This window comes from Bufo gargarizans, chromosome 1 (assembly GCF_014858855.1).
Source record: "Bufo gargarizans isolate SCDJY-AF-19 chromosome 1, ASM1485885v1, whole genome shotgun sequence".
In the NCBI taxonomy this organism is placed as follows: Eukaryota; Metazoa; Chordata; class Amphibia; order Anura; family Bufonidae; genus Bufo; species Bufo gargarizans.
This window is the reverse complement of record NC_058080.1, coordinates 663,450,408-663,474,763: the sequence shown is the minus strand read 5'-3', so window position 1 is coordinate 663,474,763 and position 24,356 is coordinate 663,450,408.

The window sequence follows — 24,356 nt, the reverse complement described above, 5'->3', positions numbered from 1 at the left end:
AAAATTTAACTATAAAAAAAAGTTATGGGGGCCAGAATATAGTGAGGAAAAGAAGAAAATCATTTTATCCAAAGCTTTTATTTTTTTCCAGTATTAAAACAAAAAAAAACATACAAGCTTGGTGGCGCTATAATCAGACTGAACTGGAGTATGATGGTAACAGGTCAGTTTTACTGCATAGTGAACGCTGTACAAACAAACCCCATACAAGGTGGTGGTCTTGGACAGGGACATGTATAACCAACAAATGTTGGATATGTTATCTGATGCATCCACATACAGAAAACTTGTAAAGGACCCTTTAATAGGAGTTTAATAGTAAATATCTGACATTGATTCATAGGGGTCGTGATATGGGTGTTTTTGAGGACGTCGAATATAGGTATCTGTGCGTGGATACACCAGTGACACCAATAATGCATGCTCTGCCCAAGGTTCACAAGTATTTCCACCCTCCCCCCCTTGCGGCCAATAGTATCAGGAATGGGGTCCCTGACAGAATGCCTGGACAATTGGCTTGATAACATCTTACAGCCAATGGTCAGGCGTGTACCAGGGTTCCTAAGGGATACAGCAGATGTCTTAAGAGCCATGTATGATCTATAATAGCAGGCAGAATTCAAATGGGTCACGGCAGATGTAGCGGCGCTGTTTCCATCTATTCCCCACAGAGTCGCACTACGTTTTTTCATGGGGCCCAAGTTTGAGGAACAGCCCTGGGCCTTTGGGACACTTAATCCGCCCCTGGAGGACATTAATAAAAGCTGTTATTATAAGGTAATAACAGATCTTTTGAAATCATTGACAGACTAACTCAGGTATACATGCCTAGCTCTAATAAACTAGCAAAAAAAATAAAAAAGACAAGTTTAAAGAGAGTCAGTACCCCCCCCCCCCCCCAAGCTGTAAAACAGGCCAAAATGCAAAAAATGATAAGCATCACGTTGCATCCATGATGCTTGATCCCCTGCTGCCACTGTTTTGACATTTATAAATGATGGCTTGCCATAGTAACGTATTACCCATAATGGTGTCCCTGCCACATGCTGTAATGCGCTCATGTGATTTGCCTTTCCTATGGAACATGAAACGACAGAAGTAATAGGTGACCAGCATATAATTAGAGCCGTAGGTATACGAGAAAGTTTAAACCTATAAAACCTATTAAATGAGGCATTTTGTAAAGACAACCAGTATACATTTCCCCCTTTAGGCCATACAAAGGTCTATTAGACATAGATGGAAATCACTAAGTAAGGCTGGATTCACATCACCATTTCGTTTTCTGTTCTTCTGATCCGTCAAAGCAAAGCAGGAAAAAAAAAAGGATCCTGAATTTTAGGCATTCGTTATGTACATTTGGGCAAATATGTAAAGCTAAGATCATCCAGTTTTAATACAGTTTTTGGTACCATATTTTTTTTAGGCATTCGTAATGCACATTTTGCATCTGTTTTAACAATTTTCATCTGAGATCTGTTATTTTGCTGACTCCAGAAAAGCATTAATTAAAATTTAAAGGATATGGACACCTTTGTAAAAAAAATTAAAATGTTTTACACTAATTTATTTATTTTGTGGAGAAAATAATTTCTCCAATTGGTTCTATTTATCTATCTTTTTTAGTTTTTGTTGTGCTTTCTATGCACAGCAGGCTGCTCTCAACTGACTGATTTTCTGTAACTACTCCTGTGTGCACACAGGAGCGCGCACTGTCTCCCTCTCCCTCCTCCTTCTGCTGTATCAGAAGCTGCCAGATCCCACCCCTCTCTCAAGAAGCCACGCCACTCACAGACATCTCTCTCACTAAGAGTGGCTCCAGACTACATTGTGGTTACAGGACCTGTGGTGTCTGGGAGGAGTTAGGGGAACACAGGCTCCATGTAAGACTGTGCTGGTAGAAAATGCAGAGGTACTTTATGTATGGAAGGTGTGTATAAAGCAGGACTATGTCAGTGTAACCAGTCTGTTGTACAGTTTTCTGTGCTTAATATGCACAAAGTAGTTCTATCTGTGTAATGGACATGTAGCAGAGCTGTAAGTGCAATGTGTATATAGTAAACTATTTGTGTAATGGGCATGTGGTAGAGCTGTGTATGTAATATGTATATAGTAGCATCAGGTGGGCGCAGTGTATGGCAGCGTCAGGTGGGCGCAGTGTATGGCAGCGTCAGGTGGGCGCAGTGTATGGCAGCGTCAGGTGGGCGCAGTGTATGGCAGCGTCAGGTGGGCGCAGTGTATGGCAGCGTCAGGTGGGCGCAGTGTATGGCAGCGTCAGGTGGGCGCAGTGCATGGCAGCGTCAGGTGGGCGCAGTGTATGGCAGCATCAGGTGGGCGCAGTGTATGGCAGCGTCAGGTGGGCGCAGTGTATGGCAGCATCAGGTGGGCACAGTGTATGGCAGTGTCAGGTGGGCACAGTGTATGGCAGCGTCAGGTGGGCGCAGTGTATGGCAGCGTCAGGTGGGCGCAGTGTATGGCAGCGTCAGGTGGGTGCAGTGTATGGCAGCGTCAGGTGGGCGCAGTGTATGGCAGCGTCAGGTGGGCACAGTGTATGGCAGCGTCAGGTAGGCGCCGTGTATGGCAACGTCAGGTGGGTGCTGTGTATGGCAGCGTCAGGTGTGTGCTGTGTATGGCAGCGTCAGGTGAGCGCTGTTTATGTGTAACAGTCACGTACACACACATAGGGGGGAGGATAGTGACCACTGCGCTCCACCCTCACCCCTGGCCCTGCCTACTTGCCTCATGAGTCCTGATGACAGGGGACAACTGGACGGCAGTCCCTAACTTAGGATACGTGCGGGAAGGACAGACAAGACAAATAACGGATACTGAACGGACCGGGTCAAAACGCAGTACAGAGGGAAAAGCAAAGAAAGGTCAGGAGAAGCCGAGGTCATAAATACCAGGAGAGTCGAGAAGTACCAAAGGAGTCCGCAAAGAATAGTCAGGTGGAAGCCGAGGTCAATATACCAGGAAGGATGCGCAGTACAGGAGGAGCAGGCAAAGGATCGTCAAGGAACAGGATCAGGTAAGTACACAGGTATCCAACAACTGCCAGGAACCTAAATTAACAGGCAACCTGTGGCCAGCAGGCCGCCTGTATTTATAGAGGGGAGTGTGGGTCATGTGACGTGGCCAGCGTCTTAGGAATAGGTGCTTCAAAACTACATGAGAAAGTAGTTACTACAAATCTTTTACCAAATATGACCATTACAGACCACTCAGATCAGGTTCTCCATTACTTTTCCCAGATTACTATGGTACCTTTCATATTGAAGTCCATCGCAGATTTGCTCCAAAAAACACTTTTATACCATATGGTAATTAGGTTCTGAAGGTGCCCAAGGACGGCGTTTATGCGGCCGGTGCCCAGGCTTCTCTGCGCTTTCCTTACCAAACCCCTCCTCTTTCACCCCTCTGGCCCCCCTTGTTTAATCTGATTACCTCCTCCTCTCGATCGTCGCCAGACCGACCAGTCGAGCACCGAGTGATCAGCTCGGCGCTCAAGGCAGACCTAGGAGCAGGGAGCCTCCCAGCTAGCAAAGCCGCCCTGGGAACGAGGTCAAACACAGATCCTCGCTCCTGAAGCTAAGCAACAGGTCTGTGGCTGATGGGAGACCGAGTGCGCCTTCGGCACCCCATTACAGTTGGCAGCGTCAGGTGGGCACTGTGTCTGGCAGAAGTGGTCTTATGTTTAGTGTATGATGTTGGATAAATGTAAAATTGTCTACATTTATTTCTGCATGGGAGATTAGCAATGGTTTCCCTGCAGAAATATCAGCCTGATAACGTTATGTGGTCCAATGCATTATATATGTGAATTACCGCAAAATTCATACTCCTGCTCGACTAAAAATACTCCTCTAAATTGTTAAGAGGAGTATTTTTACTCTTCTGAAAAAAATGGTGCGACCTCTGCTGTAAGCTGTTACATACAGCTGACAACCTGCTTCAAACTGCAGACATAACCCCTTCCATACCATGGTCCTTAGGGACCGCTGTATGGAAGGGGCTAACCATCGGGCCGCTGCTCTGCAGTGGCAGCGGCCCGATGCTGTCCCCCTGACTTCCCCCCATGTAGGATGGCCATCCTCACCGCCATACAAGCAGTCACCCCCTCCCCTTCAGGATGGCACAGTGTACTGCAGTGTATTGTAGAGGCATCAGACCCACTGGATCTTCAAGAAGTCAAAAATATAATCAAAAGAGTCATATGTACCCCAGAATACCAATCAAACTGTCATCTTATCCTTCAAAAAATGAGATTCTACCTAAGACAATCGCCCATAAAAATAAAAAAGATATGGCTCTCAGACTATGGAGACACTAAAACATATTTTTTTGTTTCAAAAATGCTCTTATTGTGTAAAACCAAACTATATTAAAAAAAACTGACATTATAGGTATCACCGCGTCAGTAACAACCTGCTCTATAAAAATATGACATGCGCGAACGCCGTAAAAAAAATTTTTAACCGTGCCAAAAAAGACTTTTTTTATCACCTTACATTCACTTTCACAAAAAGTGGAATACCAAGCGATCAAAAAGTCATACAGTATGTGCTGCAAAATGGTACCAATCAAACCATCATCTCATCCCGGAAAAAATGAGATCCTACCTAAGACAATCGCCCAAAAAATAAAAAAAATATGGCTTTCAGAAAATGGAAAAACACGAAATAAAAAAAAAAGCTTTTATTGTGTAAATCCCAAATAAAAAAATAGACATATTAAGCATTGCCGCGTCGTTATGACTTGCTCTATAAAAATATCACATCATCTACTCTGGTGAACATTGCAAAAAACAAAAAAATAAAAACTGTGCCAGAACAGCCATTTTTGGGTTAACTTGCCTCACAAAAAGAGTAATATACATACACACACACACACACACACACACACACACACACATACACTATGCACAACTAGAACCTTTAGCAAAAGATTTCTATACTGTAGGAATAACCCTAATATATATAAACATATATATATATATATATATATATATAAAATGCAATGAATGGCAGCACCAACCTTTAGATTTGAAGATTGGGTGCAAGCTCCAATAGGAAAAGCGTCCCAGGATAATAAAAATAAAAAAATAGAGCAGCACTCTGGTATAGTGAAAAAAGAAAACTGTTTATTCACCCGGTGGTGACGCGACGTTTCGGCTCCAACATGAAGCTTTTCTCAAGCTTCATGTTGCTCTATTTTTTATTATTATTATTTTATATATAACAATGGTAGCACATCAGGCCAAATATAAATATGGAGCTGCAGGCCAATGGATCCAGCAAAAAATCCAGGACAATCTAAGAATTTAAAAAAATGGCAGCATTTTCACAAAAAATGAGTGGAAAGAAAATCACTTTATTTACCCATGTGGTCGCAACTAGAGATGAGTGAACTTGTGTTTCAAGTTTGACGTACAAGGTTTAGGTTCAGGTTATGTAAGAATTCCATTATGGATTCTGCTGCCATAACTAAGGGTCATAGTCATACGTCCACATAATGGTTCCGCATCCGTTCCGCAATTTTGTGGGGGGGGGTTGTGAACCCATTAATTTTCAATGGGGCCGCAAAAGATGCTGTCCGCATCCGCTCTTCTGCTCCATGGCAAAAAAAAATGCGCAAGAAAAATAGAGCAGCCACGGACAAGAATAGGCATTTCTGCTGGCCATGTGCAGTCCACAAAATGCAGAACACACATGGCCGGTGTCTGTGTTTTGCGGATACGCAATTTGCGGACCGCAAAACAGTTGCAGACGTATGAATGAACCCTTATGGTCCGTGGTAACGGAATCCATAACGGTATGATTACCTGAACTATGTACGCCGAACTTGAAAACAGAAGTTCACTTAACACGAGTCGCAACGTTTTAGCTCATAGCTTGACAAAAAGACTCTGTGAAGGAGCTGAAAACATTGCGACCACAGGGGTAAATAAAGTGCTTGACAGTGCTGTCATTTTTCTCATATAGATATATACAAAATGTAATAAATGGCAGCACCAACCTTAGAATATTGGAAATAGGGTGCAAGCTCCAATGGGAATAGCGTCCCAAGATAATATCAGTAAAAAGCAGAGCAGCACTCCAGTATGGTGAAAAAAAGAAAGCTGTTTATTCACCCAGTGGTGACGCGAAGTTTTGGCTCCAACATGAAGCCTTTCTCTTCATGTTGGAGCTGAAACTTCGCATCACCACTGGGTGAATAAACAGCTTTTTTTTCACCATACTGGAGTGCTGCTCTGCTTTTTACTGATATATATATATATATATCTATATGTATATATATTATAAAACTGGTGTAAAGTAGAAGTGGCTTAGTTGCCCATAGCAACCAATCAGATTGCATCTTTCATTTTTCACAGCTTCATTGGAAAATGAAAGGTGGAATCTGATTGGTTGCTATGGGCAACTAAGCCACTTCTACTTTACACCAGTTTTGATAAATCTCCCCAACTGTGTACTTCTATGTGTACATAGCATTGTGTGTCATCACACTATATTAATCTGTGTGGGACAAGTGACCGCTCCCTGTGCGGACTGCACACAATACTGTATTCAGAAGAGAGTGCATGTAGTTAGAGCTGTCAGTAATGAGATCAATATCCTGCTTATAACGCCATAGTTCTGACTGTAGATCGCTGCACTAGCTTTACCAGCATAAATATCTATTGTGTCTACAAATAATAGACTTTCTACAGAATGGAAAGTGAGAAATAGATCTGCTGATTACCGGCTGTAGCATACTGTAAGACTCACCATGTTGTGGATTGGAATGAAATCTTACTACCAAGTTACTTGCAAGTTCCAGCAGCCTATATGTAAGTGGCCGCTAGCTGTGCTATGTAACAGGATGTGGGGGTGGGGCAGCAGGGCTTGTGCTGGTGAATGTGAAATCCACAGGAACGCCCACAGAGCCTCACAGGAGATGACAGCAGTCAGCAAAAATCATATCAGAGCATTTCTGAGGGCATGTGAAGCAAAGATGATGCCAGTAAACAAACAAATGCTATTTTATTAAGTGCTGCATTACTGTAAGATATGGGTTATTGATTTTTAGTACACAAAGGTGGCCATAGCCTTGAAGTATTTACCCTATACTAAAAAAAATATGCCTAATTTGCATTTATTGGTCAAGCTCTTTCCCAGCATCCGCAGATGGAAATAAAAAATAGTAATAGGTGTTAGAATATGGTGATGCAAACAAACTTTTTTCAAAGTTTTTAATTTATTTTATTTTATAAGAATTAAAACTGACCCACGGAATAATGTGTCAATGTTACCACCTAGTGAATTCCATAAATATGAAACTTGTAAAACAGTAGCAGAATCCGCTATATCGCGGGATTTCAGATCGAGAGGAGGAGGTAATCAGATTAAACAAGGGGGGCCAGAGGGGTGAAAGAGGAGGAGTTTGGTAAGGAAAGCGCAGAGAAGCCTGGGCACCAGCCGCATGAACGCCGCCCCTGGGCACCTTCAGAACCTAATTACCATATGGTATAAAAGTGTTTTTTGGAGCAAATCTGCGATGGACTTCAATATGAAAGGTACCATAGTAATCTGGGAAAAGTAATGGAGAACCTGATCTGAGTGGTCTGTAATGGTCATATTTGGTAAAAGATTCCCGACGTGACCTCTCCTGACATGTCGTAGTAACTACTTTCTCATGTAGTTTTGAAGCACCTATTCCTAAGACTCTATGATGTGCTTTATTATTTTTCCTATTAAAAGTTATGAATGCATTACTAGCATTTTGCAATGAAGGTCCAGATGGGTGTTACCAGTCTGACACTGGCAGCACTGAATGGATAGTGTCAAACTGTGCAGGGACACCCCCCCAACTGATAACACCCAGATGGATCTTTATTGCAGACTGCTGGCAATTTATTCATAAGCTTCTAGTAGGAGTAATAGCACAACATAAAATGATATGAAAAGATACTCCAGAATTGTTATTTCATGGGGATGGGGAATGCCAGTAGGTACCTAGAGAGAAGAGGTGACAGGGTCTTTTAAAGGAATGATATTGGTGTGGTTTAGATTTAATATGTTGTAAACTACAGAATCGGGGGCACATGTTGTTCTGGTGGTTTCAATTCCGCATCATTCACATATGTGTCCATACAGCATACTGCTGTTATATTTCATTTGAAGAACTTCTATTCAGTACAGGTTATCTCACCTTAAAAAGGAACTGTCACCACAAAATGCAGTGCAATCTGGAGGCAGCAGGTTATAGAACAGGAGGAGCTGAGCAGATTGTATATAGTTTTGTAGGGAAAATTCAGTAAAGCTTATAATTTATATATTTTTTATATCTCTGTTTTTTTCCATTTAAGACCAACCCCTGTTAACAGCTGTCAGTCCCCAGGGGAGGTGTTATCAGTGATTACATACATTCTCTGTATGTGTGTATACGTAGATGTATATATAGATGTGTGTCAGTCACTGATAACACCTCCCTGTGTACTGAAAAAGCAGAGATATAAATTCAGAAATTACAAGTTTCACTGAGTCTTTTCCCATAAAACTATATATCACTCTGCTCAGCTCCTCCTGCTCTATAATATGCTGATTGCAGATTGTCTTGCGTTTTCATGGTGATAGGAGGTACTTTTAAAATGTGCTTACTTATGGAGCTCATTTACTTTTACCAATGAAAGATAATGAATTCATGATGCCTGCTGTGCCGCTCAGTCTCTTCTGCCTATGGGCACAGGACCGCTGCTGTGACTGCTTAATGATTAATCTAGTCCTGAAAAATACTGACATGAAAAGGAAAAAATAAATACTTATAATTACTATCCCCACAAGTCCATTTACCCTGAAACAAACACAGTGTGGAGGAAGCCGCTGGCAGGAAAGAGCAGACGTCTATGTATCACATACTGTATACCGTATATACAAGATTTAACTAAAGGATAAAGGGTTCGACCCGCGCTGGAAAGTGTAGTAATATAAAATAAAGTTTCCTGCAAAGATATATGTTCATCCACTTTCACGCCATTACAAAGAAAATCATAGAGGAAGGTTTGAAGGGTCAAAATTTGGGGCATTGGAACAGATTATACCAGATTCCAGAGGAGGGGACTTTATTAAATTGATGTCCGAAAATGAAACAAGATGGATCTATAGATTAAATACACTGGCGCCTGCAGGCCTCAATCATGAAATTGAACTGTTTGCGTTTACTGGCACCTAAACACTGGATATATAAAAAGTGAGAAGATCCCCCTTAATTCAAATGTATATAAATGGGACAATTGCAATCTAAATAGATAGTCTGACTTCTGAGAATAGCGGGGCAATCAGGAGTAGTAACCATGGAAACGGACGCCTACTTAACCATCAGCAGGCGGGACCTAAAACTAATCCTGAGAAAGAAACTCGATAGTTTCGAAACGCGTTGGTATTTTTGGTCCAAGCGGGTACCCGTACCTAGTGGGACGTCACACGGATGATTCCCTGCCTGGATTACTATTGCAGGCTTCCCTCGCGCATGAGCGTCACCGACCGGGACCATGCGCGCTGAGAGTTGAAGCTGAAGACTGACCTGACCTACCCTACAGCAAGACGTCGCTACTACCTTTGTGAGGAACATCAGAAATGACAAAAAGAGGCAAGTGATACATGGTAGCCTTATGTATATTGAAGATTGGTTATTATTATCACTAGCATCACTATAATTCTAGGGGGAACATATATCTTTGCAGCAACTTTATTTTATATTACTACACTTTCCAGCACGGGTCAAACCCTTTATCCTTTTTGATATTAATCTAACTTGGAGGTTATTTTGGCAATTAACCCTCCGTCGACCCAGCAGCGGCGCACTCCTACGGCAGCGCGGGTTCCAAAGCTGAATTTACTCTGCAAGATTTAAAAGCATGAAGCAATGAGAAATATTTTATTCTATAGAAAAATCACACTATGAGGCTACATGCACACGACCGTAAATTGCGGATCTGCAAAACACGGATGGCGTCTGTGTGTGTTCTGCAATTTGCGGAACGGCACGGACAGCCATTGATATAACGGCCTATTCTTGTTCGTTTTGCGGACAAGAATAGGACAGGTTATATTTTTTATGCGGACCAGGGAACGGAGCAACGGATGCGGACAGCACACGGGGTGCTGTCCGCATCTTTTGCGGCCCTATTGAAGTGAATGGGTCCGCATCCAAGCCGCAAAAACTGCCGCTCGGATGCGGACCAAAAATAACAACGGTAGTGTGCATGAGGCCTTAAAGAGGACCTGTCCCCTCTCCTGACATGTCTGTTTTGGTAACTACTTGCATTCCCCATGTAATAATGGTTCTGGAGCATCTTTTCACATCCGTATGGCCTTGGTGCCCATATTGCGGACCGCAAACAGTGGGTCCATAACATACGGGCTTCAGACGTGTGCACTCTGTATCACGGATGCACATCCATTGACTTGAATGGGTCCGCAATCCTCAAGATACGGAGCAGTGCGGAGGCACGGAGAGAAAGCACTATAAAGCGATTCCATGGGATTTCGATCCATGCCTCCGCACCGCAAAAAAATAGAGCATGTCCTATTTTTTGGGCTGTGCGGACTGTCGCTTGCGGATCGCGGACCCATTCAAGTCAATGGGTCCGCATCCACCAACAGCGTGCACACGGACAGTGCCCGTGCATTGTAGTCCGCTATTTGCAGTCCACAGCACGGGCAAAGGGGCACATGCGCCCTTGTGCATGAGCCCTAACTGTTTTACTCCGTTCCTCAGTTATTGCTGCTAGAACTTTATGAAGGAATCTGCAACTGGGTCTTACCAGTGGGGGGTGTCCCTGCACAGTCTGCCACTTGCAGCACTGATTGTACTGTGTCAGACTGGGCAGGTAGACCCCCTACACACACTGGTGACACCTGGTTGAATATTCATTAATAAACTTCTACTAGCAATAACTGAGGAACAGAACAACATACTGTTATATGCCAGATGCTCCAGAATTGTAATGGCATGGGGAATAAAGCCTACTTTTGCTGCAAGCTCATTTTCGCATATATTTTCAGAAGGAAAAGAATAAGATATTTTGTTCCTCTTATGATTTTTAGAAGTCTGCCTCTTAATATTTTGTGGTTTTGTATAAAGGGCTAACCATTTAATATTTAGATATTTTGCAAGTCACTAATACATTGTACTTCTATTCCTTAGCATTTTCAAGATCTTGTTTTGCTGCCAGTGAAAAGGAATATTCTTGTTAACATCCAGAGTCCAAGTCTGCTTTTAGCTCTGTATCTGAATTTATCTGAACAGCAAGCAGAGATCTTGAAAATGGTGAGTAATTGAAGCACAAAATGTACTTACATAGTTGCAGAACTTTATTTCAGCATACAGCGGGGCATTTGAAGAATGACAATTTATCATCTAATTCATGAGATAAGGCATAACTGATTAACGAAAGTGTAACTACTGGGACCCCAGTGATCCTGAAAATATGAGTCTCGTGTCCTCAGTTTCAATGGAGTAGCGATTGAGCATGCTCGCTGTCCTTCCATTCAAAGTCTATGGCAATTCAGGCCATAGCCAAGTAATGTGCCCAGCTAGCTTCGACCATAGACTTGCCATAGTCTGCCAGCGCTTGGGAGCTCCATTTTCATGATGTGTGTCAGACCCCACTAATCGGACACTTGTCCCCTATTCTGTGGATAAAAGATAAGTTGTCATTCTGGGACAACCCTTTAATGTATTAACACTTAAAGGCCTTAGGCACATCATAGTATTACATAAGGGCCCCTCCTTTACCTCTGTACCACTCCATTCTCATATAGTGGTGCACCTTGGCTGGCTCCATTCATTTCTATGGGAATTCCGGAGATAGCCAAGTGCTGTACTCGGCTATCTCCGGAACTCCCAAATAAATGAATGGAGTGGTCATGCACATATGGGACTAGCTGCTCTGTTCATTTCAGGGGGGCTGCAGGAGCTACAGGGCCCCCCCTTCTCATGATCGCTGGGAGTCCCAGCAGTAGAACCTCCAAAAATCGAATAGTTATCCCTTTTCTTGTAGATAAGGGATAGCTTCAAACAACCGGAATACCCCTTTAAATATCATTAAATAACAAGAACTGTTTGCAAGTACCCTGGTCTGGGATACTGTATATACACTCCACCAGGCAACCAAAACGAAAAAAAAAATTCAGGACATAAAAAAAAAAACATTCAAAAAAAATCTATGCAGTTTATTTTTAAAACAGGCTTTTTGTTACCATGCATTTATATATCCATATAAAATCCATATATAATCTTAAAGTGACAACCATATATACATATTTAGCACTTTAAGATTACAAACGCAGGTTTGGCATTAAAGAGTTTGTAATGAGTTGCACTTAGTCCTGGGATCCCCCAGAATGTAATCCACAACTTTTCAGGGCAATTGAAGCACTTTTCTATTGGGTCGAATTCATTCGGACCTGAATTATCACCTGACCGATTGGGCCAAATCCAATTCAAATGAAGACTGATGACCTTTGGATGACATCAGATCTGTTCCATAGATATAGCCCAGCTCAATAGCTTTCAGTGAGCGTGCGGTTAGCATGCATCCATTTTCAGCTACATGAAATGTAACAAGCTCCATTTAGGTCAAAGAAGATAGAATGACATCAGGACATTTCTCTATCCCACTTTGCAGAACAGATTTCTTTTCCAGATGTCAGGGTCTAAAAGTCAAGAAATTGCCTTAATCAGAAGATTGGCTGCTTAGAAGTTAGAACTTGGGGGAAAAAGTGATGAATTTGGCAGAGAAAATAAAATCTTGACTGGAGATAAAGGGAGAGGAAATTGAATAAGCATGTGAAAATGATTAAGGAGACAAAGAGATAGTAGCTCGCACATCTGCGATCATGCTGCTATCATATTGCAGCGTGCGCCCAGCATGCTCATGTGCATATAGCTCTTCTAGGTCGACCTAATACCAGTCAGACACTTTGCTGACTTTAATAAATGAGGGCCTTAGTCATGTAATCCAGACCTGATGACTGGCTGTGTCATGGGCTGGTGTTCTGGATTATGTACAAAGCGAGACACCTGTCAGATGGACAGCAAATCTGTCTCAGATGTGTTCTTGATGTGCAGCTTTTGTGTCTGAAGAATCCTCTTATAAACCAAGAAACTGATTATTATGGAATTATACCAAATGATAAAGCTCCCGGTCCCGTGTGAATTACCGAAGTCAGAACGGTGAGCTCATGGTCTTCAAAGGGTGCGAGCAAGAAGCTGAGCTCAGGTGTTGCTCACTGTACTTTGTCTTTCTCATCACAAAGTCATAACATCAATGGGACAAATATCAAAGGATGGACTTTGCATGTACATGATTTTGTCACTTCAATTGTGAAAATGACTGGAAAATTAAAGGGAACAGAACTACTGAAATGGTGAGAAGTGGAACCTAGATGACAACAATGATGAGCCTATAGGACACAGTAGTTAGACACGCTAAGCAACAATCTTTCCAAATCATTATCTTAAAAAATATATATATTATCTTACCAAGACGATAGAAAGGTGATTCCATGTGTGGGTGAACAATGTAGGATTGAAAAATGTATTTCTTTATTTTTTTATGATACTTTATGGGTAATACCCCAAATAGAGAGCGCCTTTAAGGTAACCTGCCATGTTGAACATGGTGTATGAGCTGCAAACAGCATGTTATAGAGCAGGAAGAGCTGAGCAGATGGATATATACAACCTCAAAGTTCAAATATTATATATCGTGTTGAGTGAATTGAGCTTCAGATGCTTCATCCTAAGTTACTTCATTCAAAACTTCGGAATAATACTGTACGGAGATTCGTCTCCGTACAGTATTAGAGTGTATGGGCTCTGATAAGCCGAGGTAAGTTATTTGCAAAGTCGTTCTTGACTTCGTTGAATAACTTCGGCAGTTGATTTTCAAATTGGAAAACCATTACTAGTACCTTATTCTAATACTGTACGGAGACGAATCTCCATACAGTATTATTCCTAAGTTTTGAATTAAGCAACTTCGGATCAAGCATCCGAAGCTCACTTCGCTCAACACTAGTTGTATACAGTGTAAATAGAAACAGACAGCAATGATCTGCTAATCTCATAGACTCAAATTTTATTCACAATACATCATAGAACACGGATCAGATGTTGAAAGTGAGACATTTTACCATTTCATAAAAAATCACAGCAATGCATCTCAAAAAGTTGTCTACCATTGTGTAGAATCCCCTTTTCTTTAAACAACAGTCTGTAAACGCCCGGGAAGTGAGGAGACCCATGACTGATGCAGTACCTCAGGGTCACTGCAAAGGGTTAACTAATATGTTATATTGTTCAGTAAAATGTTGTAATTTGTATTTGTGTACATAATGACACTGTATGGACTATTAAGGGTTAAACTTGGATTGCTGAGACTAGTCTTAGCCTCCACTTTCAGGTCACTGCACTAGTTTTGGGGGAAGGATTGCAGGGGAGGAGAGGTAGTCACTATGATGGTGGTAGTAGAGCTCTCAGTTCATGGTTGCAATCTTCACTCTTGCTTTCCCTGGGCTGTGCAGGGTGAATGGAGGGAGCATTCTTTCTTTCCTCAGGCCACTCCCTGACTTTCTTTGGCTTCTGTCTGGTGGTAGTTGGGGTGCCCTTGACGGTAGATAGTTGGCTGGGTACAAGGCAGGAGGGCAGATGTAGGGTCTGGTGGATGGTGGCAGCAATAACTAGGTCTGTTGGTTGCAATAAATAGTCTTTCTTTACCCTGGGTTCACACCTGAGCGTTTTACAGCGCGTTCAAACGCGCTGTAAAACGCTCAAGACATGAAATCCAATGCTTCCCTATGGGAAGGGTTCACACCTGGGCGTTTTACAGCGCGTTCAAACGCGCTGTAAAACGCCCGACGCTCAAACAAGTGCTTGAGCTTTTTTTTGGGCGTTTGTCGCGCGTTTTGGCCCATAGACTTCAATGGGAACGCGGAACGCTTGATTTTAGCGCGTTTTTGACACATAAAACGCGCGTTCGAACGCGCGTCTTGGATTTTGCAACATGCTGGAAAAGGCACAACACCAGGTGCAAAGCACAGTTTTGGAGAGGAGCCAGCATGGAGGAGTCTCTCTGTGACACCGAGAACCTCAGGCTGGTGCAAGCTAAACGCTGCCTGTATGATACGCAGGATGCCAACTACAAAAATAGGAGGAGCAGGCAGCAGGCCTGGGAGGATATTGCCAAAAGCATCTGGCCAGATTGGAGCAGTTTAACCAAGACAGTGAAACAGGGAAAAGGTATTTGCATGTGTGTTGTAAAGTGAAAGTAAACTCCTTGTGTGCAGTGGTGTACCAACTATATGTAATAGCCCTGGCCAGCTCTACCTGCAGCCCTCCAGCTGTTGTCAAACGCCACCTCCACAAATGCTGGCCTGTATTTTACTTGCTGGAGCCTGTGCAGGCATGCATGGAGTGGGATTTTTTAGCAACAGCTAGAGGGACGCAGCATCACCATCCCTGTTCTTGTATATGGGCACTCAGTGGCCTTAGTTTACAAAGAATAATGTGCACATTACATGTTGTAATAGTGTCCCCTCGCCCCTTTATTTTTTAGTACTGTCCTGGTTCACCCTCCCCCACATTCTGGTACAATGCAACGGGCCAGTATGATCAATTTGCAGTGGTCCACTGTCTTGTGCCAGACTGCGCTCTTTCTCAATCCGCAAATGTAGTGGCATTTTGAAATGTAGGCCTAAGTTTGGGTTGAGGGATTTGAATCCTAAGTTGTTATTGATATTGTGTACTTTTTAGAATGAGACTGTTTGTGGGCTCTGGGTGGCAAGGCATATGTTAGGTGTTTGGGTTTGTAACTTGCCAGTATTGGGCACCTTGATGGGATCCGTTATTTCACCCTCCTTGGCTTATATTCTACTGGCCGAGTATTGGCCACTTAAATGGGACACATGATTTCGCCCATATTTCTAAACCCTTGTTAATGGGCGACTATTGATGGCCACTATAGGGGCATCCTCAAGGGGCACTATATAGGTTAAAAAAAAACAAATGCACAAAAGATTGTTTCCAAATTTTTCATTTAGCCCTAGTCATAATCAAACAAATTAGAAAATCAAATAATATGTAAACACACTTTTCAGACCAAAAATATAAATGAACAGAAACTTAGATGGCTTCCAATTGCCATGGTAACGCCCCATGTGGGCTCACAAAATATGAGTTGAAGTGGTCCCGGACAGCTGCACCGTGCCGGGTCCCACGCACACCGCTCTGATTCCGACTCTCCAAAGAATGGCTGAGGGAATCTTCGAAATTAAAGCCATCCCGTAGACGTACAAAATTGTGCAGAGCACACGCTGCCTTCACGGCCGAGATAGCGGTCTCCAATTTGAAATAAATGGGCGAATGGAGAAAGCGCCATTTGTTCGCTAAAATCCCAAAGGCGCACTCCACCACCCTGCGTGCCCTTGTCAGCCAGTAATTAAATACACGCCTGGCAATGGAGAGTCCCCGGCTGGAGTACGGCCTCATCAGATGCTCCCCCAGCGCAAAGGCCTCGTCCCCCTCAAAAACGAAGGGCATAGCGGGAAAAGTGGTCCCAGGCAGTGTGGTGTTCCCCGGGAGGTCCAGCTCATTATTATTGAGCATTTGCCCAAAGGCCGAATGCCCGAAAACAGCGGAGTCTGAGCTGCTGCCGTAGGACCCCACATCAATGTATCGGAAGCAATAGTTTGCATCAGACACCGCAAAAAGAACAAAAGAAAAATATTTTTTATAATTAAAAAATTGACTCCCGCTCCTTATGGGCTTCTGAACGCGGATATGCTTCCCGTCTATTGCGCCGACACAGTTTGGGAAATTGCAGGATTCGAAAAACAGATCCGCAATTTGCAGCCAGTCCTCCTTCTGTGGTTGGGCCATCACAGCAGGATGAAGGACGTCCCAAATTGCCACGCAGGTTTCACGGATGATCATGCTGGCTGTGGACTTCCCAATGAGAAAGGCGAAGTGTAGACTGGCCAATGAGTGTCCGGTAGCTAAATACCTGAAACAAATGTAAGAAAATAAAGAGATATTAACGGATGCTTTTTTTTCCGTTTTTCATAGTCAACACTATAAAAGGCAAATGGAAAAGCCTGAAAGACGCCTTTATCCGCCATCGCCGCAAACAAAAGGAGCAGAGGAGCGGATCCTCCCCAGGCGGACGCTCCAGTTATGTGCATGCAGCACAAATGTCTTTTTTGATATCGTGCACCGAAATGCGGAGGTGAGTCAAGGGCATACACATTGAGGAGAGGATGTGGTATGACATTACATACATTCAATTTCATATGGGGAACATACTTACCTATATTTTCCACTTCACAGCACCGATAGTAGCTGGGAACCCAGCCAGGCGCAAGCTGATGAGGAAGAGGACGAGGGCACAATCGACAGTGAGCCGGGCCCATCTATGGGGCCAATGAGTCCTCCAGCCCCCCCCCCCACTCCGACTTTCGTCAGCCCCATGCAGACTGTCCAAGCCGTACCAGAGGCAACTCGGCAGACCAGACATAAAAGGAGGAGAACTGAGAGACAGGAGGACCGCCTAATCGGCTGCCTAGATGCCCTGGCACATCCTGTGCCCAAACTTAGCAGCGACGCATATTTTCTCCTGAGTCTAGAGGAGAAAATGCTGCATGTGCCGAGACATCTGATTACCAAAGTAAGGGAGGAGGTGACTAACACCATAGACAAGTATTGCCTCCCTTACGAGCTAGCAACGTCTAGCACTGCCCCACAGCAGCCACCACAGCAGCCACCACAGCATCCCCCACAGCATCCCCCACAGCATCCCCCACAGCATCCCCCACAGCAGCCACCACAGCAGCCACCACAGCAGCCACCACAATATGGCCACCAATATGGGGCACAATATTGCCCACAATATGCCCCACAATATGGCCCACTACATCCCCAACATGCACAACAACACCCTCACACATACCCAGCACACACATACACACAAAGTAACATACAACACCCTCTTGAGACATGGCAGACACAACACACATCATACCCATATCCCTCTTCAAGCACGGGCCCAAGCACCTCCACCATCACCACCACTGAAATGCCACCCGCCAATCAGTCTCGCGGAGCCAGAGAGACACGGCGGGATCCCGAGGCAGAGTTTTCTGGGCCGCAATATGAAACCCTTTGAGAAACGGAGAAGAGGGAAATTCTCCAGCTCAAGGGTTTGGGAGCCAAAAAGGGCACTTATCTTGAAAATTGTTGGTCATATTTATATGTTATTTTTACTACATTGCTCCTTTGTTTGTAAAACAGTTTAAACACATTTGATTTGGAAATGTATGATGTGAATACATTCACCAAAGTTAAAAAAATTTAAACAACTGTTTGGACTATTTTTGGAAAGTGAGGGGTAAAACATGGCCAAATGTGGATACATGATGCATGTATGGGATATCTATGCCACACGTTGACAACATACACATCACATACCCCCCGCACAAACACTCATACGTCACAAACAGCAAGAGAAACAGGGCGAAACTCAGATCATGGCACAACACACTGCAAATGGTTTAAATGGCCACAATAATAGGCTACTTACCGCAAAGTAATGACCAGTCTTTCCACTGGTGGGATGCAGTCCCGCATGAAGGTGTCCTGACGCTGCAAATGAGGAGACAACAGCACCAGGAGCTCGTCAAAGCTGGGAAACAATAAAATGTTCATGGTTAACAATACAAAAAGCACAAAACACTTAGCTTAACCATTGAAAAAACATTGCAACCACGTATACGTACTAACCTGTGGATGGACATCCTGGTGTAGTCAAAAAACTGGTCCTCATGGGCACGGAGGTTGGCATACAGTGCCCAGAACTGGCCCCTCTCCTGTCTATTTGCAATCACAGGATGGACCCAGAAACGTCGCCTGCTGTCCCGCCTTCTCCTCAAGCGTTCCAGGTGGATAGCTGCAACAAGTGCCGCAACACGTCGCCGTCTATAGCATTCCATGACTCCAAACCACACACTCTACCAACACACATGGAATTTCACACCTCCAATGCGCTAGGATTGGCCAAACTTCATATACACAGGGATATTTGCTGATTGGACAACACTGCAGTCAATCACAGAAACGCGCGTCAAACGCGCGTTTACTATTGCAAAAAACGCGCATAAAAACGCGCATAAAAACGCGCGTTAAACGCGCGTTAAAACGCGCGTCTCAGAAACGCTCAGGTGTGAACCCAGGGTTACTGAATTGATGACAGGTGTAGTAGTACATATAACAGCAATTGGTACAATGTAGTATATTACAGACCTTACTTTTCCCCAATGCCTGTGCATGTGCAGCGGCAATGATGATGGTAGTAGTCCCTGAGTCACAGAAACACTTTGCAATCTCTTCAAGGTTGCCACAGGTGTGCTATTCTGTACTTGGTAACTCCTTCTGTTCTCCACTGGCTGAGGGGTGCAGATCTTAGATCTGGGTGGTAAGTCTGTCTCAAAGTGTGGCAGATGCCGGAGCCAATTGACCTTTTCCACAGCAGTAAAGTCTGTAATGCCATAAAATATTGGCACCTTGCTATCTGAATCCAGTGCATGGCCTTGGTGTCTCTAGACCAGGGGTGCACAACCTGCGGCCCTTGATACCATTGTGTGCGGCCCCCAACCATCTGGTGACAGACATGTATGTCTATGTCTTGTGGCTGCTCACATGTATTTTTCATGTATTCTCCCATTAGAAGGGAATCCTGGAAGTGTAACCAGACATTTATAGTATATACCGTATGTACAATATGCCATAAATACAGTATTTCAGTTGGTAATATCCATTTAATCTTTATTTTCGGCCCTTGGGATTCCTTCAGTCTGACAATGTGGCCCCAACCAGAAAAGGTTGTGCTCTCTTTCCCTTACTGGTATTCTCTCAGTTAGGCCGCATACAGCTGGTCCGCAATACACGGGCACTGGCCGCGTGCACCCTGCATCACGGATGTGGACCCAGTCACTTGAATGGGTCCGCAATACGGGAGATGCAGTGCTGTCTGGAACGGAGGCACGGATCGGAAGCCCACGGAAGCACTACGGAGTGCTTCCGTGGTGTTTCTGTCCGTGCCTCCGCACCGCAAACAAATGGAACATGTTCTTTTGTTTTATGGTGCGGACGGATCATGGACCCATTCAAGTTGAAGTCTCGATTCGTTCCGGCTGCCGCACAACGGCCGTGTGCATGAGGCCTTAAATGACTGACCACTTTTCGGTCTCAGGAGTGGTGAGGCTTCTCTCTGGGCCTACTTTGCAGGAGCTTGCACATGTAGGTCTTACCTGTAGTTTCTCTCAGCTAACACTCCCTTACTAACCAGGGGGGGCAGACCACATCTACCATCCTGGTAACCTAACCAGGTCTGCCAGTTAGTTAACCATTTGTTGTCCATACATTGCCATTAGGTATGCATAAAAGGAAATAAGTGCTATAACAGTAAATCACAACATTTAACTTAACATTAAATTAACTCTTTTATCAATAATTAACCCTTTGAGGTGGGCCTCTGATGCACTACAGAATGTTATTCCATTCTTGTCTGATGTAGGATTCTAGCTGCTCACCAGTCCTGGGTCTTCTTTGCAAGATTTTTTATTTCATGATGTGCCAAATGTTTTCTATTGGTAAAAGATTTGGACTGCAGGAAGTTCAGCACTTGGGCTCTTCTTCTGTGAAGCCATGCTGTTGTTATGGATGCAGTATGTGTTTTAGCATTGTCTTAGGGCCCTATGCCCTCCAAGACATACGGTCCGTGGCCATATGTCCCAGAGCGGCATTGATCGTGGATGTCAGGCCACCTGCAGGGCTATTGTCCCGCACTCATATGATCTTATGAGTGCGGGACAATAGCCCCGCAGCCAGCCCTATGTGCACAGCATCATTGTAACCTATGATGCTGTGTACTCCCGTGCGCACGATCAATGCCGCTCCGGGACATCAGGTCCGCTCACGGACCGTATATTTCAGAGAGCATGCGGTCGTATGCAAGAGGCCTTATTGAAAGACGCAAGGCCTTCCCTGAAGGAGACATTATCTGGATGGGAGAATATGTTGTTCTACAACCTCTGTTCAGCATTGATAGAGGCTTTCCAGATGGATAAGCTGCCCACATCATAGGCACTAATACAACCCCATACCAACAGAGATACAGGCTTTTGAATTCTGTGCTGATAACCTGCTGGATGGTCCCTCTCCTCTTGAGCTCGCAGAACATGGGTCCTCAAAATATGGCATAAGGTAGGACATGTCCTATCTTTTGCGGAGCAGAGGCATGGATCTGAAGCTCACAGAAACACCTCGAAGCGCTTTCAGGTCCGTGTTTCTGCACCGCAAAAGCTAGGGTTTGTCCCGCAATACAGGATTCACATGGCCAGTGAAGGAGCACCGCAACCATATGAGCACTTACACAGAGAATGCTATCAATCACAGAAAACACCTACCTAATGTACAATAAAATCTGAAATAACAGAGATATATGTAAATGTGTAAATTACAAGCTTTACAGAATATTTTCTCAAAAAATATATATATCCAATCTGCTCTATAATATGCTGCCTATTTTGTGGTGACAGGTCCTCTTCAAATTCCTGCTCATTTTGGGCTTTAGAGTCAAAGAAGCAGATATATTTAGTGATTGAAAGCCTTCCCGTTAGCTGTCAATCACTGATAGGATCCTTGACTCCAAAGCGCAGATTTAACAGGAATGAAGTTAAAAGTTATACTGATTCTTTTCCCACAAAACTACATATCAATCTGCTCAGCTCCTCCTTTTCGATAGCATGCTCCCCGCTCCTGCTCGCGGGTATCCCATATGTCTTACTCTACTCAAGATGGTGCTAGACTGAGGGATACTTGGATTCTAAGGCTGAGTTCACATTAGCGTTTAGCCTTTCCATTCTTCTGCTTTGTTATAGGAGCAGAAGAATAGAAAGAACGGATTTGGCACATAACTGAGCCAAATGAAGCATACAGACTCCATAGACCAGTGGTGGCGAACATATGGCACGGGTGCCAGAGGTGGAACTCAGAGCCCTCTCTGTGGGCACCCGCTCCCTGGTATGGTGTACCAATATGCCTTAGACTTTTCCTGCCATTCATCAGCGCAGGGCGCACTATGAACAGCGCAGGCAGCGCACTGAATGTAGGCAGGCTATTACAGCTACATGATAAAGTACATGGAAGATATACTATATTGGCATTCAGATTAAAGTGCGTGTTGGCACTTTGAGATAAATAAGTGTGTTTTGGGTTGCAGTTTGGGCACTCGGTCTGTAAAAGGTTCACCATAACTGCCATAGACTATAATTGGGTCCGTTAGGTTTCCGCTCAGAGGAAGATTTTTGAAGCTGAGACAAACGTTGTGCATTTAGAACTGAACGTTTATGTGAACTCAGCCTTAGGGCTCATGCACACGAACGCGATTTATTTCCGTGCCCATTCCGTTTTTTTTGCTGCCCATATGCGGAACCATTTATTTCAATGGGTCTGCAAAAAAAAAACCTGTGTGCATTCTGTTTCCGTATGTCCGTATTTCCGTTCTACAAAAAATAGAACATGTCCTATTATTGTCCGCATCACGGACAAGGATAGAACTGTTCTATTAGGGGCCAGCTGTTCCATTCCGCAAAATACAGAATGCACATCCGTATTTTTTGAGGATCCGTTTTTTGTGGACCGCAAAATACATACTGTCGTGTGCATAAGCCCTTAGGCAGCTGTCTAGGGAAAGTTTTTGTTTTTTTACAAGGTTCTAGTGGATGCCAGTAAAATACAGAGATATTTAGATCTGGCATATAGATGTCAAAAGTACAGCTTTATAACACGTTGTGTGCATTTTATGACCTTAATTACTTAATCTCTTGACATGGTTACCAAATTTTTAATTTCTGAATTATGGGAAGTCTGCTTAATAGGGGTTCTCTTTGGATAAGGGCTCATGCACACAACAGAATTTTGCGTTCAGTATACTGGCCGTTCAATGGTTCAGCAAAAAAAAAAAAAAACTGAAGTATCGCCGTGTGCATTCCGTTTCAGTATTTCCGTATTTCTGTACCGTGAAAAGATAGAACCTGTCCTATTCTTGTCCGCAAATCACGATGCTTGGCTCCATTCAACTCAATGGGTCCGCAAAAGCACCGAGCACATACGGCAATGCATCCGTATGTCTTCCGTATCCGTTCCGTTTTTACTGAACCATCTATTGAAAATGTTATGCCCAGCACAATTTTTTCTTTGTAATTACTGTATACTGTATGTGGCATACGGAAAAACGGAACGGAAACAAAAAAAGTAAAAAAACGGACCTCAAAACACTGAAAAAGCCATGCGGTCGTGTGCATGAGCCCTAAAAGGATTCTCTGGCTCAGGCTTTTGGTCATGCTGCTGTATTGCATAGTGCACCACTATAAATGCAGGTCATGTGAAATGTTACCTTCGTTTTTCATTTCAGTATTATTAGGAGTTCTACTTAAAGGGGTTTTTTGCTTCAAAGAACACTAATGTGTGTGGGGAGCTGCCAACTCTCCCCCGACAGATAAATATTTTATCCTTTTGTTCTCCGGGAAGAGAAGCTGCAGCCAGAAGAGTCTGGCAGCGACTTTCTCCACTCTCCACATACAGCTAAACGTATATGGAGGAGCCAGGAGGGAGTTGGGGAGAGATAGCTGTCGGCCAAACAATCATTCAGGCTGACGGTTAATGATTGTGTATGGGCAGATTAAAGGGATTATCCATGTGATGATGATAAATTATCCTCTGGACTAATTATCATTATCACATCAGCGGGTGTCCGAGCCCCGACCGATGAGCTGCTTTAAGGAGTCGGCATGCTCACTGGAGCTCTGGTGTGCGCAGCGGACTCCCAGCACCTTACCAAGCACAGCACCTGTACATAGTATAACGGCTATGCTTGGTATTACAGCTCAGCCCCATTCACTTCTATAGGGCTGAGCTGCAACTAGGCCATGTGACTGATGTACAGTGATGTCACATAGCGTAGCGGCGCTCACAGAGTGGCCAACCTCTTCTAACAGCAGGGGTGCCGGGTGTCGGACACCCATTGATCTGACATTGATGATCTTGAGGATAGATCATGAATATAATTTACTGGATAACTCCTGATGACCCAGCAGGTTCTTTACACCTGAGGGTGGTACTGCAGGGGAATTGCCCCACAGTTTATAGCTGATCACTGCAAGAACCTTCTAACTAAAAAAGATTGAGGAAGGTGAACAGCCCCTTAAAGTTATGAAAATGTGGCCAAAGTGAAAAAAGAAAAAGAAAATGAAAGTGTG